At 41.8% G+C, this 13,859-nt stretch overlaps 1 long non-coding RNA gene across 1 annotated transcript; it reads left to right on the top strand.

Moving 5' to 3' along the window:
* The first annotated feature begins 293 nt into the window (after window positions 1–293).
* Window positions 294–1,537, top strand: LOC139037691 (uncharacterized). The gene is made up of 2 exons (XR_011490522.1): window positions 294–416; window positions 1,398–1,537. It is a non-coding gene; the product is annotated as an uncharacterized lncRNA (long non-coding RNA).
* Window positions 1,538–13,859: the final 12,322 nt, after the last annotated feature.

Raw genomic sequence — 13,859 nt, 5'->3', positions numbered from 1 at the left:
TTGCATCAAGTATGACAGAATAATATCTATAATACTAAAAAAAAACTGGATTTAAATTTATAAGAAAAAAAGATGATGAATAAAGACAATAATTCACCAAAGAAGAAATACATAACATATTCAAAAGACACATTCACAGGATGAAAGTTCATACTTTGCAGAGCAATGGGGTCTCAGAGAGTTTCTTGGTATCTCTATCCAACTGAAGATCTGTCTTTATAAAAATTCTTTCTTTATTTTTATCTTTTAGCTGCACTGCTTGGCACGTGGGATCAAACCCACCTACCCTGGACTAGAAGCTTGAAGTCTTAACCACTGGACCACCAGGGAAGTCTCTGAGGGTCTGTCTTAGTGATGGATGCAGGGCTCTCAACAGAGAATCCCCACCAACAGAAGAAGTGATCGGGTGATGTGAGGTGACGTCACTCCCTGGCATCCTTGTGCTCCTATAGTTTCCTTTGTGTATTTCTCTAGGCGTGCTTCTTACTTTCTGTTCTAAATATTTCATGCTCACATGCTAGATCTCCTCCTCTTGAGTGAAGGAAACATAGCAAGTATCTTTGTATTCCCAGCACCATGATATCATAGGGGCCAATACTTGGTAATTACAAATTAAGTTAGCATCCACATTCCTGATAGAGACAGTGTGTCATGGAAAGACTTGGGGTAACTGAACATAGCAAATTACAGAGTGGGTAACAATATGAACAGGCCCCCACACCTCCATACTGTGAGTCTAGGAGTGACCCTTGGATCTCCTATTTTCAGGAAAACACTGCCCCTCCCCGGATGTATCCTCATTGTTAGAAAGAGTTAAGAGATGGCACAAGAACTTTGCCCGCTCCTGGCAAGACCCTCACCCTTCTTTCTAACCCCTTCTGAACACTGGTAGACTCAGTATTTGCCTTGGGACGATCTGGAACAACCCCATCACGGCCTTTATTCCTGTCTGCTTCAGTCATCATAGGATGCTCAGAACACACTCCATCCCCAGGAGACTTATTCACATGCGCAGTAAAGCTGCTGCTTTGTCTCCAACGCCTGCCTCCATAAACAGGCTCTTTGAATCTATGGCCTCTGATTAGGTTCGATCAATGGACGCCGGGACAGGATACCAGGGGCAGGAGAAGAGTGAGCTTAGGTGTGTGTTCCCCTGATGTCCTCATCATTGAGTTACCATGGATTGCCGCATCCTTCTTCCTAAGGTCCTAGATTCTACAAGGCAGCCCTCTCTATCAGGCTACTGTCCCTGAGTTTCTGTAACCACTCTCTTCTTGTCCTGTTAGGTGGGCATTGCTCCTGTTTGTTGCAAGCCCCTGGGCACTCCATCAGCCTTTGTTGGCTTCCTCAACTCCTGCTCATATTTGCAAATAATCCCTTTATTAAACTCTTTTCAGTTGCCCAGTTTGAGTGTGCCATCTGTTTCCTGCTGGGATTTTGACGAATACACTGCTGAATAATTAGTAGTTGGATGTACGAATGGCTTCAACTCTCTGTAAGAAAACTCAGCTCACCGGGAAGCACTCTTTGCAGCAAAGGTGAGTGTCTGGGCAGATGGTGGGAATTGTCTGCATTTCGGCAGCCAGACCTTGGAGGCACAGAAGGGAGGAGTGGCTATTAGTCAACAAGGCAGAGGCCAGAGGAAGAGGGGGCCATCAGTGGAGGGGGAGAAGGCACATGACCCAGGTCCCGAGACGCGGAGCCAGACTGGAAGCTGCCATCAGCCACAGCAAAGGAGATGCTTTTGGTGGGACTCTCCAGGAGCTCCAGGGAAGGGGCAGGTATATCAGGCTGTGGTTTCACAATCCCAGACATGGAGACTGGGCCAGAAAAGTAATGACTGCCCCCTCACTTCTTTCTACTCCCCCACCCACGGCTTCCTTGTGGGTTCAATGAGCACGGGTGGCAGTTATCAAAGACGTGGAAATGAGAAAAACCTGGGTCATATCACCACTGCAGGGTCAGTAGCTATACTACTGGTGAACCTAGTACACTCACGAACTTCAGTAACATTATAAGTCAATGCAACTCTTTCAGAGAGCTCCATGGCAAGACGTATTGCATTTTAAATAAAATGTTGTATCTTGTGACTCTGTAATTCCATCCCTAAATGTGCACCCTTCAGAAAATTCACAAATTGGCAACACAGCCTTCTCCCTAGTGCCGAACAATGTGTAATATACAATATCCAATAAAAAGAATAAAATGTAAAAGTATATGAGACAAGAATATATAATGGAGAAAGCAGTCTCTTCAGCAAGTGGTGTTGGGAAAGTTGGAGTGCCGCATATAAATCAATGAAATTAGAACACACCCTCACACCATACACAAAAATAAACTCAAAATGGCTTAAAGACAAATATAAGACATGACACTATACAGGACTTTCCTAGTGGTCCAGTGATTAAGGCGCTGTGCTACTAAGGTTGGGGAACCAAGATCCTACATGCTGCGGGCCTGGCCAAAAGGAAAAAGACATGACACCATAAAACTCCTAGAAGAGAACAAAGCAAAACATTCTCTAACATAAATCATACCAATGTTTTCTCAGGTCAGTCTCCCAAGGCAATAGAAGTAAAAGCAAAAATAAACAAATGGGATCTAATCAAACTTACAAGCTTTTATACAACAAAGGAAACCATAAACGAAACAAAAAGACAACTTACAGGCTGGAAGAAAATATTTGCAAATGATGTAACTGGCAAGGGCTTCATTTTGAAAATATACAAACAGCTCATACAACTCAACAACAAAAAGCAAACAACCCAATAGAAAAATGGTCAGAAGAACTAACAGACGTTTATCCAAAGAAGACATACTGATGGCCAACAGGCACATGAAAAGAGGCTCAACATCACTAATTATTAGAGAAACGCAAATCAAAACTATAATACGACACCACCTCACACCAGTCAGAATAGCTATCATTAAAAAGTCTACAAATAGCAAATGTTAGAGAGGATGTGGAGAAAAGGGATCCCTCCTACATTGTTGGTGGGAATGTAAGTTGGTACAGCCACTATGGGAAACAGTATAGAGGTTCCTCAAAAAACTAACAATAGAGTTGCCATATGATCCAGCAATCTCACTCCTGGGCATATATCTGGACATAACCATAATTTTGAAAGACACATGCACCCCTGTGTTTATAGCAGCAATATTCACAATAGCAAAGATATGGAAACAGCCTAAATGTCTATCGACAGATGAATGGAGAAAGAAGGTGTGGTGCATATATATAAGGGAATACTACTCAACCATAAAAAGAATGAAATAGTGCCATTGGCAGCAACTTGGATGGACCTAGAGATTATCATACTAAATGAAGTAAGTCAGAGAAAGACAAATACCATATGATATCACTTATAATGAAAGAAAGTGAAGTCACTCAGTCATGTCCAACTCTTTGTGACCCCATGGACTGCAGACTGCCAGACCCCTCTGTCCATGGAATTTTCCAGGCAAAGATACTGGAGTAGGTTGCCATTTCCTTCTCCAGGGGATCTTCCCGACCCAGGGATCGAACCTGGGTCTCCCACACTGCAGGCAGACTCCTTACCATCTGAGCCACCAGGGAAGCCTACATCACTTATATATGGAAACTAAAACATGACACAAATGAATTTATCTACAAAACAGACTCATAGACATAGAGAACAGACTTGTGGTTGCCTGGAGGAGGTGGATGTGGGAGGGACAGATATATCGAGAGTTTGGGATTAGCAGGTGCAAACTATTAGACACAGGATGCATAAATGATAAGGCCCTACTGTATAGCACAGGGAACTCTATTCAGTATCCTGTGATAAACCATAATGGAAAAGAATGTGAAAAATATATATATATAAAACTGAATCACTTTGCTATATGGCAGAAATAAACATAACATTGTAAATCAGTTATTCTTCAATTTAAAAAAGGTTAGTAAAAAATAAAAGTAAAAAAATGTACATGCATATGGATAGAGATATAAAAACTGGTATGTATACAGGCAAAATTTTAAGAAAATAGGCAGCAATGAAAACAGTATCAATAGAATGAAATCTTAAATTAAATTTTCTAAAATTCTTCAATGTTGCTATAACATTTTTACAGAAAAGAAAAGAAAGGTGCTCAGTTGCCCAGCTGTGTCTGACTCTGAGACCCCATGGACTGCAGCCCTCCAGGCTCCTCTGTCATGGAATTCTCCAAGCAAGCCAAAACTTGGAAACAAACCACTTGTCCATCAGCAGATGAATGGATACATAAAAGGTGCGATACTGGACTTCCCTGGTGGTCCAGCGGTTGAGAATCTGTCTGTTAATGCAGGGGACACGGGTTCAATCCCAGCTCCAAGAAGATTCCACATGCCGCAGGATAATTAAGCCCACGCATCACAACTAGGTTTTAGAGGCCATGCTCTAAAACCTGTGCTCTGAAATACGAGAAGCCACCACAATGAGACGCCCATGTACTGCAACTAGAGAAAGCCCGTGCACAGCAACAAAGACCCAGTGCAGCCAAGAGATTAATTAATTTTTTAAAAGTGCTATATACATATGATGGAGTACAATACAGCGGTAAAAAGAACAAAATACTGATACATCCAATACCATCGATGAATCTCAAAATAATTATACTGAATGAAAGAAGTCAGACCAAAAAATACAAGCATTTCATTCCATCTGTGCAAAATTCTATACGAGGCAAACTGACCTGTGGTGACAGAAAGCAAATCAGTGGTTTCCAAGGGATGGGATACACACCAAGGGGCATGAACAAACTTTCAGGAATGATGAATATGTTCATTATTTTGATTGTGAACATTTTATAGATTTCTACATATGCAAAGGCTAATCAAATTATACAATTAAAAACGTGTAATGCACTGTACACCAACTGTACCTCAAAAGAACTGTTTTAAAAAGGAAGGAAATAGAGCATGGAAAGCCAGGTATTTGATAGCGTCATGGTACCCCTCACCTAGAATCCTCACCCACTTCTGCTCGAGATGCACGTGTGCTTTAGTGTAGACAACAGGAAGGTGGACTCACACGTAGATGACTGAAAATCAGCTAGACGGGGGACTTCCCTGGTGGTCCAGTGGTTAAGACTCCACTTTGCAAAGCAGGGAGCGCAGATTCGACCCCTCATGGGGGAACGAAGATCCCACATGTCCCAAGGTGCAGCCAGAAGTTTAAAAAATAAATAAGTTTTAAAAAGAAAATCAGCTAGACTCATTCAGGAGTGATTCCTGCACAAATGTCAACTAAATATTTATTGAATGAATGGATGGATGGATAAACGAAGGTATTCCTTCACAGAAGCCTATAGGTTTCAAATTTGTGCCTTCAGAAAACAATTTGTCACACAAAACTTCACACAAATGAAACTTCACACAGATTCTTAAAACTGCAAATTTTAAATTCTCACAGGCCAAGGTCCTATTGCAGTCTATTCTGGGGCCCATAATTTAAGAGCTTGATGTCTTACAAGAGATAAGAAACGGATGGAAAGTAATGTTTAGCTGGGAGAAGTTTTAAGAGACCTGAAAATTAAACACATTTTGTAAAAGTAAAACCCTTCCATTTTAGTTGATGGCTGGAAGATGGGTTTTATTTTATTATTGTTATTTTTTGGTCATACCATATAGCTTGTGGGATCTTAGTTCCCTGACCAGGGATTGAACCTGGGACCCTGGCAGTGGAAGCACATAGCCCTAACCACTGAACTGCCAGGAAATTCCCTGGGAGGTGGACTTTAACCTAACGTGAACTCTGAAGCTGGGTGTAGTGCACCTCCTATCCTCCCTTCCCACACTTCTGTAACACTGTGTACTTGGGCCGCTTTAACACTCCTACACTCTATTACGATTATTACTTTTAAAAAATGTTTTCCTGGCTAAACTGTGCACTTTTTGGTTTTACATAGCAAGACAAAATTAGATAAAGATGTTCAGTTCAGTTCAGTTGCTCAGTCGTGTCCGACCCTTTGCGACCCCATGGACTGCAGCACGTGAGACCTCCCTGTCAATCACCAATTCCCAGAGTTTACTCAGACTCATGTCCATTGTGTCAGTGATGCCATAACCATCTCATCCTCTGTCATCCCTTTCTCCTCCTGTCTTCAATCCTTCCCAGCTCAGGGTCGTTTCCAATGAGTCAGTTCTTCACATCAGGTGGCCAAAGTATTGGAGTTTCAGCTTCAGCATCAGTCCTTCCAATGAATATTTAGGACTGATTTCCTTTAGGATGGACTGGTTGGATCTCCTTGCAGTCCAAAGGACTCTCAAGAGTCTTCTCCAACACCACAGATCAAAAGCATCAATTCTTCAGCACTCGGCTTTCTTTATAGTCCAACTCTCACATCCATACAAGACTACTGGAAAAACCATAGCTTTGACTAGATGGACCTTTGTTGGCAAAGTAATGTCTCTGCTTTTTAATATGCTGTCTAGTTGGTCATAACTTTTCCTCCAAGGAGCAAGCGTCTTTGAATTTCATGGCTGCAGTCACCATCTGCAGTGATTTTGAGCCCCCTCAAGAACAAAGTCTGTCACTGCTTCCACTGTTTCCCCATCTATTTGCCAGGAAGTGATAGGACCAGATGCCATGATCTTAGTTTTCTGAATGTTGAGTTGTAAGCCAACTTTTCACTCTCCTCTTTCACTTTCATCAAGAGGCTCTTTAGTTCTTTTTCGCTTTTTGCCATGAAGGTGGTGTCATCTGCATATCTGAGGTTATTGATATCTCTCTTGGCAATCTTGATTCCAGCTTGTGTTTCATCCAGCCCAGCATTTCTCATGATGTACTCTTCACATAAGTTAAATAAGCAAGGTGACAATATACAGCCTTGATGTACTCCTTTCTCTATTTGAAACCAGTCTGTTGTTCCATGTCCAGTTCTAACTGTTGCTTCCTGACCTGCATACAGGTTTCTCAAGAGGCAGGTCAGGTGGTCTGGTATTCCCATCCCTTTAAGAATTTTTCACAGTTTGTTGTGATCCACACAGTCAAAGACTTTGGCATAGTCAATAAAACAAAAGTAGATGTTTTCCTGGAACTCTTGCCTTTTCAATGATCCAACGGATATTGGCAATTTGATCTCCGGGTCCTCTGCCTTTTCTAAATCCAGCTTGAACATCTGGAAGTTCACAGTTCACATACAGTTGAAGCCTGGCTTGGAGAATTTTGAGCATTACTTTGCTAGCATGTGAGATGAGTACAATTGTGCACTAGTTTGAGTTTTCTTTGGCATTGCCTTTCTTTGGGATTGGAATGTCTGACCTTTTCCTATCCTGTGGCCACTGCTGAGTTTTCCAGATTTGCTGGCATATTGAGTGCAGCACTTTCACAGCATCAACTTTTAGGATTTGAAATAGCTCAACTGGAATTCCATCACCTCCACTAGCTTTGTTCATAGGGATGCTTTCTAAGGCCCACTTGACTTCAGATTCCAGAATGTCTGGCTCTAGATGAGTGATCACACCATCATGATTATCTGGGACATGAAAATCTTTTTTGTACAGTTCTTCTGTGTATTCTTGCCACCTCTTCTTAATATCTTCTGCTTCTGTTAGGTCCATACCATTTCTGTCCTTTACTGTACCCATCTTTGCATGAAATGTTCCCTTGGTATCTCTAATTTTCTTGAAGAGATCTCTAGTCTTTCCATTCTATTGTTTTCCTCTATTTCCTTGCATTGATCACTGAGGAAGGCTTTCTTATCTCTCCTCGCTATTCTTTGGAACTCTACATTCAAATTGGTATATCTTTCCTTTTTGCCTTTGCCTTTCTCTTCTCTTCTTTCAACAGCTATTTGTAAGTCCTCCTCAGACAGCCATTTTGCCTTTTTGCATTTCTTTTTCTTGGGGATGGTCTTGATCCCTGCCTGTACAATGTCATGAACCTCCATCCATAGTTCTTCAGGCACTCTATCAGATCTAATCCCTTGAATCTATTTGTCACTTCCACTGTATAATCATAAGGGATTTGATTTAGGTCTTACCTGAATGGTCTAGTGGTTTTCCCTACTTTCTTCAATTTAAGTCTGAATTTTGCAATAAGGAGTTCATGATCTGAGCCACAGTCAGCTACCAGTCTTGTTTTTGCTGACTGTATAGAGTTTCTCTATCTTTGGCTGCAAAGAATATAATCAATCTGATTTTGATATTGGCCATCTGGTGATGTCCATGGGTAGAGTCTTCTTTTGTGTTGTTGGAAGAGGGTGTTTGCTATGACCAGTGTGTTCTCTTTGCAAAACTTTGTTAGCCTTTGCCCTGCTTCATTCTGTACTCCAAGGCCAAATTTGGCTGTTATTCCAGGTATCTCTTGACTTCCTACTTCTGCATTCCAGTCCCCTATAATGAAAAGAATATCTTTTTTGGGTGTTAGTTCTAGAAGGTCTTGTAGATCTTCATAGAGCCATCCAACTTGAGCTTCTTCAGCATTACTGGTAAGGGCATAGACTTGGATTACTGTGATATTGAATGGTTTGCCTTGGAGACGAACAGAGATCATTCTGTCATTTTTGAGTTTGCATCCAAGTACTGCATTTCAGACTCTTTTGTTGACTATGATGGCTACTCCATTTCTTCTAAGGGATTCTTGTCCACAGTAGTAGATATAATGGTCATCTGAGTTAAATTCACCCATTCCAGGCCATTTTAGTTCGCTGTTTCCTAAAATGTCTATGTTCACTCTTGCCATCTGTCACTTGCCTGGAGAATCCCATGGACAGGGGAGCCTGGTGAGTTACAGTTTATGAGATCACAAAGAGTCAGATATGATTAAGTGACTAATGTGCACATGCACACACTAGTTACAACTATTCATAGTGCAAGAAATGTTCCAAGAAATGTGCAATAAGCCTCTTATCCTTCTCCATCAGAGGGCAGACAGACTGAAAATCACAGTCACAGAAAACTAACCAAACTGATCACATGGACCATAGCCTTGTCTACCTCAATGAAACTGTGAGCCATGCCGTGTAGGGCCACCCAAGACAGACCGGTCATGGTGGAGAGTTCTGACGAAACATGGTTCACTGGAGAAGGGAACACTAAACCACTTCAGTATTCTTGCCTTGAGAACCCCATGAACAGTATGAAAAGGCAAAAAGACAGGACACTGAAAGATGAACTCCCCAGGTTGTTAGGTTCCCAATATGCTACTGGAGATCAGTGGAAAAATTACAAGAACACCCCAAATTCTTTCACAATAACCTGACCTTAGGTTCAGAGAAAAAGGTTGCTAAAATCTGGAAAGTGTTAACCGAATCAATTGCATTATGTTCTGATGGAAGAAAGAATGTGCTAATGGATCTAAGAGTATGATCTGTATGGAAACTACAAAAGGATATATTAGGAGAAATGAGAGAGGGTTTGATCTGTTGGGAGATGCATGCTGATAAAACAACCCTGGGGTTAAATCTTAACTCTCTGGATAGATTTTGCCATATAGCAAGGGTATTACTCGAAGGCAGGAGGAGAAGGGGATGACAGAGGATGAAATGGTTGGCTGGCATTACTGATTCAATGGACATGAGTTTGAGAAAATTCTGTGAGGAGGTGAAGGACAGGGAAGTTTGGCATGCTGCAGTCCATGGGGTCGCAAAGAGTCAGACATGACTGAGTGACTGAACAACAACAAAAAGTGCTACTCCAACTAACCACCACGTTGGCCTTTATATGGATTATTCTGGTGTAGACATCAACCTCTTGAGTTTGGTTTGTGTGAGGATATTTAATGGTCTGATCTCATCCAGGCAGACAGAAGACAGTTTTTGGATCTAAAAGCTGAATTCCAGACCCTAGAACCCCAGAACTTTACCATCCCCTGCGAATGAGCTTTTGTGCTTTAGTTCTGATGTGAATGAAGGGAAAGAAGTTTTCTGTTTTGGAGAATTAAAACTTCAACATGAATGAATAAGTGGATGGATGAATGAATACATGAGTTCCAAGAGCAGCTGCCATCCAGAACTATAAACTCTGCATCACTGTGTTATTTTCATACATGAGATTGCTCCTCCCTTGTATCTAGCTGACCGTCCGATCCAGATGATCAACAGGCCCCAGGAGCTGATCGGTGTCAACCTCATCATCTTCTTCTTGCCGCCTTCCCTCACCCAGTACACTCCAGCCTTCCTGGTCTTCCCCATGCCAGAAGCCAAAGCCACTGGCTCTCTTCCTGGTTCTTGTCTTCTTCTTACTTTATATCCCAACTCAGCAGTCACTTGCTTAGAACCTGAGACCAGTCTCTGCAGAGCCTCTTCCACTTGCTCTTCATAGAGTCATCACCTTCCCACCCCCATCATCACCATGTTATTTTCCACCACAGCATTCAGCATTCTATATATTTTATGGACTATTTTAGTTCTTATCTGCTGAGAAGCAGATGCCTAGATGGGATTAAACATGCAAGAGATTTACTGGGAGAATTGGCTGGGATGGATAAAGGGAGGAGGGAGCAAGAGGAAGTGAGGAGAGCCACCAGCTGCAGGTCTGACAGCCTTGAAAGGGAGCGTGAAGGAAGGGGAGTTGGAGAGGAAGAGTCGTGAAGTGAAGCACAGTTCAGGGAAAGTTTTAGCCAGTCCCATGGGAACTTTTCCAACCAAAGTCCCCTGCTTGAAGAATCCTAGCTGTTGAAGGAACAGGCTTTCATTAGCACCCCTACCACGCTCGGTTATAGGTTGGGAACCCACAGGTTTGACCTTGGTGCAAACCCAATGGGAGGTCTAGAAGGGCAGAAGCTGGGAGCACCTGTCACTTACACTTCTCACAGTTAATCATCTGAGAAGTGCATTTTCACGGTTATCAGATGCAATGAACTGAATATTTGTACCCCTCCCAAGTGTTAGTTGCTCAATCATGTCCAATTTTTTGCAACCCCATGGGCTATAGCCTGCCAGGCTCCTCTGTCCATGGGATTCTTCAGGCAAGAATACTGGAGTAGGTTGCCATTTCCTTCTCCGGGGGATCTTCCTGACCCAGGGATTGAACCTGGGTTTCCTGCATTGCAGGTAGATTCTTTACCACTGAGCTACCAGGGAAGCCCAAACTCATATGTTAAAAACCTCACCCCCATTATGATGAAATTCAGAAGAAGGACCTTTGGGGGATATTAGGTTTAGACGATGTCTTGAGAGTAGAGCTCCATGATGGGATTAGCTCATATAAGAAGGGGAAGAGACCAGAGCACTCACTTTCTCCCTCCCTCCTTCCCTCTGTCTCTCCTTCTCTGCATCATGTAAGGATACAGCAAGAAGTATACCCTCTGGATACCAAGAAGTGGGCTCTCACAAGATCCTGAACCTCCTGCTACCTTGATCATGGACTTCCCAGCCTCCAGAACTGTGAGCAATAAATGTTTGTTGTTGAAGCCACCCAGGCTCTTCTAGGATAAAAGGGTCCCCATGTGGCTGACATGCCGCCAAGTGGACAGATGTTCTCCTCGAGGAATAGGTCCATGCTGGGAATCAGCACTGCCTCTACTGTGGACAGGCTGGACATTCACAGGCAACAATAACTAGCTTGACCTTTTAAACAGTGGGTCCTCTGGACCCTCCAATCCAACATAGTCTTCTGATGAATTTTCTGACCTCACACAATATATCCATCCATTCTGTCATGCCCACTTCCTTCAGTCTTCTTATTCCTTCCTCAACCATCGGCCAGGGCGTCTCGGGCACTGCATTTCGCTCTGTATTGTCCAGTGACTTCTCCAGGCATCTAAGAAGCACCATGCTTCCCAGGGCCCTTGCTAGCGTTTTAAACCAGTGTCCTGAGAAAATACCTCTAAAACAATAAAATCTTGTTTATCATTCCTTACATTTGACCCCTATTGATCAAGCACCCTCAAAATTTCAATTCCAGGGGTACTTCCCTCGCTTCTGCTGGTACATTCAGGGTAATTCCTATAACACCTTTAGGGAATAATCTCTTCCCTTGTCAGGCACAGCACATCCCTAGCCAGGTCTGCTAGGAAGGTAACCCTAGTTATGAGTTTGTCAACCGGAGAGGAGGCGGGGCAGCTCCTGAGAGTGGGGCTCTAGGACAGATGGAGGGGATAGAAAGAGATTCTATTTATTCCAGGTGAGAAAGAGGATAGAAAAAGATGTATTCATTTAATCATTCATTTTTTTTTTTCCAGCAAGAATCCATGCCAGGTACTCTTCAAGTACTGAGGGCAGAACAGTGAACAAGATCAGCAGATTCTTTGCCTTCACAGAGTTACCTTTCTGGTGGCTCTATTTGGATACAGCATAGCTCATCACTGCTATTTCTCCATGGCTAGGGAAGGGCTGAGTTCATTAGCACTCAGCTGGGTACACAGATCTTTCCCCCAACTGCTGATGCTATCTTTAGAAAAGCAGTGAGTGTGGAGTAAGGGTGTGATGAGGAGACCCTGAAACATACAAAAGGCTCAGTTATAGGGAGACAAGCAAGAGAAAGAAAGAGAACTACCTTTACTCTGGGATCAGGCCCACTGTGGTGGAAATGACAAGCTGATCACTGAAATTCACACTTCCCTCTAAGTAGAGAAACAGCTGCTCAACCAGAGACTCTAGTTCCCTTTGCATCTAAGCAAAGCCACTGGAATGGTTGCCACAGGAATAGAAAGACCAGCGATGAATGTTACTTCTAGGCCAGGACTTTTAAAAAAATCATAGACTCAACTTTTATATTTTAACATTCCATATGCTCTTATTTGATAATACCCAGCTATATGACACCCAGTTCATTTTACTATTGTTTATATGATGATGTAACAAAAATTTCAAATAATTTTCTACTTTTACTATATGAAATTTTACTATGAAATATAGCATATGTGTATATTCAAAAATCACTACTAATAACTTTCAAAAAGAATATGTATATGCTCATCTCTTAACCAACAAAGATGCATGGGATTCCAATGACAACAAACAAACCGTATTTTCCATTCATCACAAATTCACCACAAAATTTACAAATCACACAAAGGCAGCAATCTGCTGTGAAAAGAGAGACAGCAGGAACATCACAGAGGGACATGAGCTAATGCAACATTCTGAACTAATAAATTAGCCACATTTAAAATTACGAAAGAGATAAGGTAATGGAATAAAAAAATCACAGGGGAAAAAAGTCTCTGGGGGAAAAATTCCACAAAGAATTTATGGAAGGGAGGACACTGAGAGAGGAGGGGACAATTTTAGTTAAGAAAGTAATTAACTCTGAAAGGTTTATAAATAATGTTATGTACAGATAGAAAAGTGAACAAGATCTAAGAAGACAGGAAGAATCAGCAAGGAAAGAGGGTGAAGGGATAAGGAAGATGGGAGAAGGAAACTTAGCACCTAAGTTTCTTAGCAGCGAAGGCAAAGTGAGGAACACACTGTGCTTATGGCCCCAAAGTCAACAAATATAACCTACAAAAGTGAAATGTTTCTAGCCCTGAGAGCTAAGAAAAGTATACTCTGAAAGCATCTTTACATAAAATGAACTCAGTATCATTGTGAACTCTATCCTAAACAATAGATTTACCCAAAATACAGAGATTTCACATATGGCTTTTAATTGGTCAGCCCTTAATAAAAGGAGAGGACACAATTTAAATCATAAAAGAAATTCTCCAGAAAGAGAATGATTATCATTTGGAATTTGGGGTGACAAAACTTACTAGAAGAAAAAAAAGGAAAACCTAAGCACAATGACATTATGAAATATCATACATACAGGTTTATCATATTCTGGTAATTCTCAACATACTTGAAACTTTTTCGTCATTATTATATTTGCTATGTTGACCTGTGATCAAAAATCTTTGACATTACTACTGTAACTCACTGAAGGCTTTGACAATGGTCAGCATCTTTTAGTAGTAAAGTATTTTTAA

The sequence above is a fragment of the Odocoileus virginianus genome, chromosome 12 (assembly GCF_023699985.2).
Source record: "Odocoileus virginianus isolate 20LAN1187 ecotype Illinois chromosome 12, Ovbor_1.2, whole genome shotgun sequence".
Taxonomy (NCBI): Eukaryota; Metazoa; Chordata; class Mammalia; order Artiodactyla; family Cervidae; genus Odocoileus; species Odocoileus virginianus.
The sequence above is the reverse complement of the archived record's forward strand: the minus strand, read 5'-3'. Positions and strand labels throughout refer to the sequence as shown.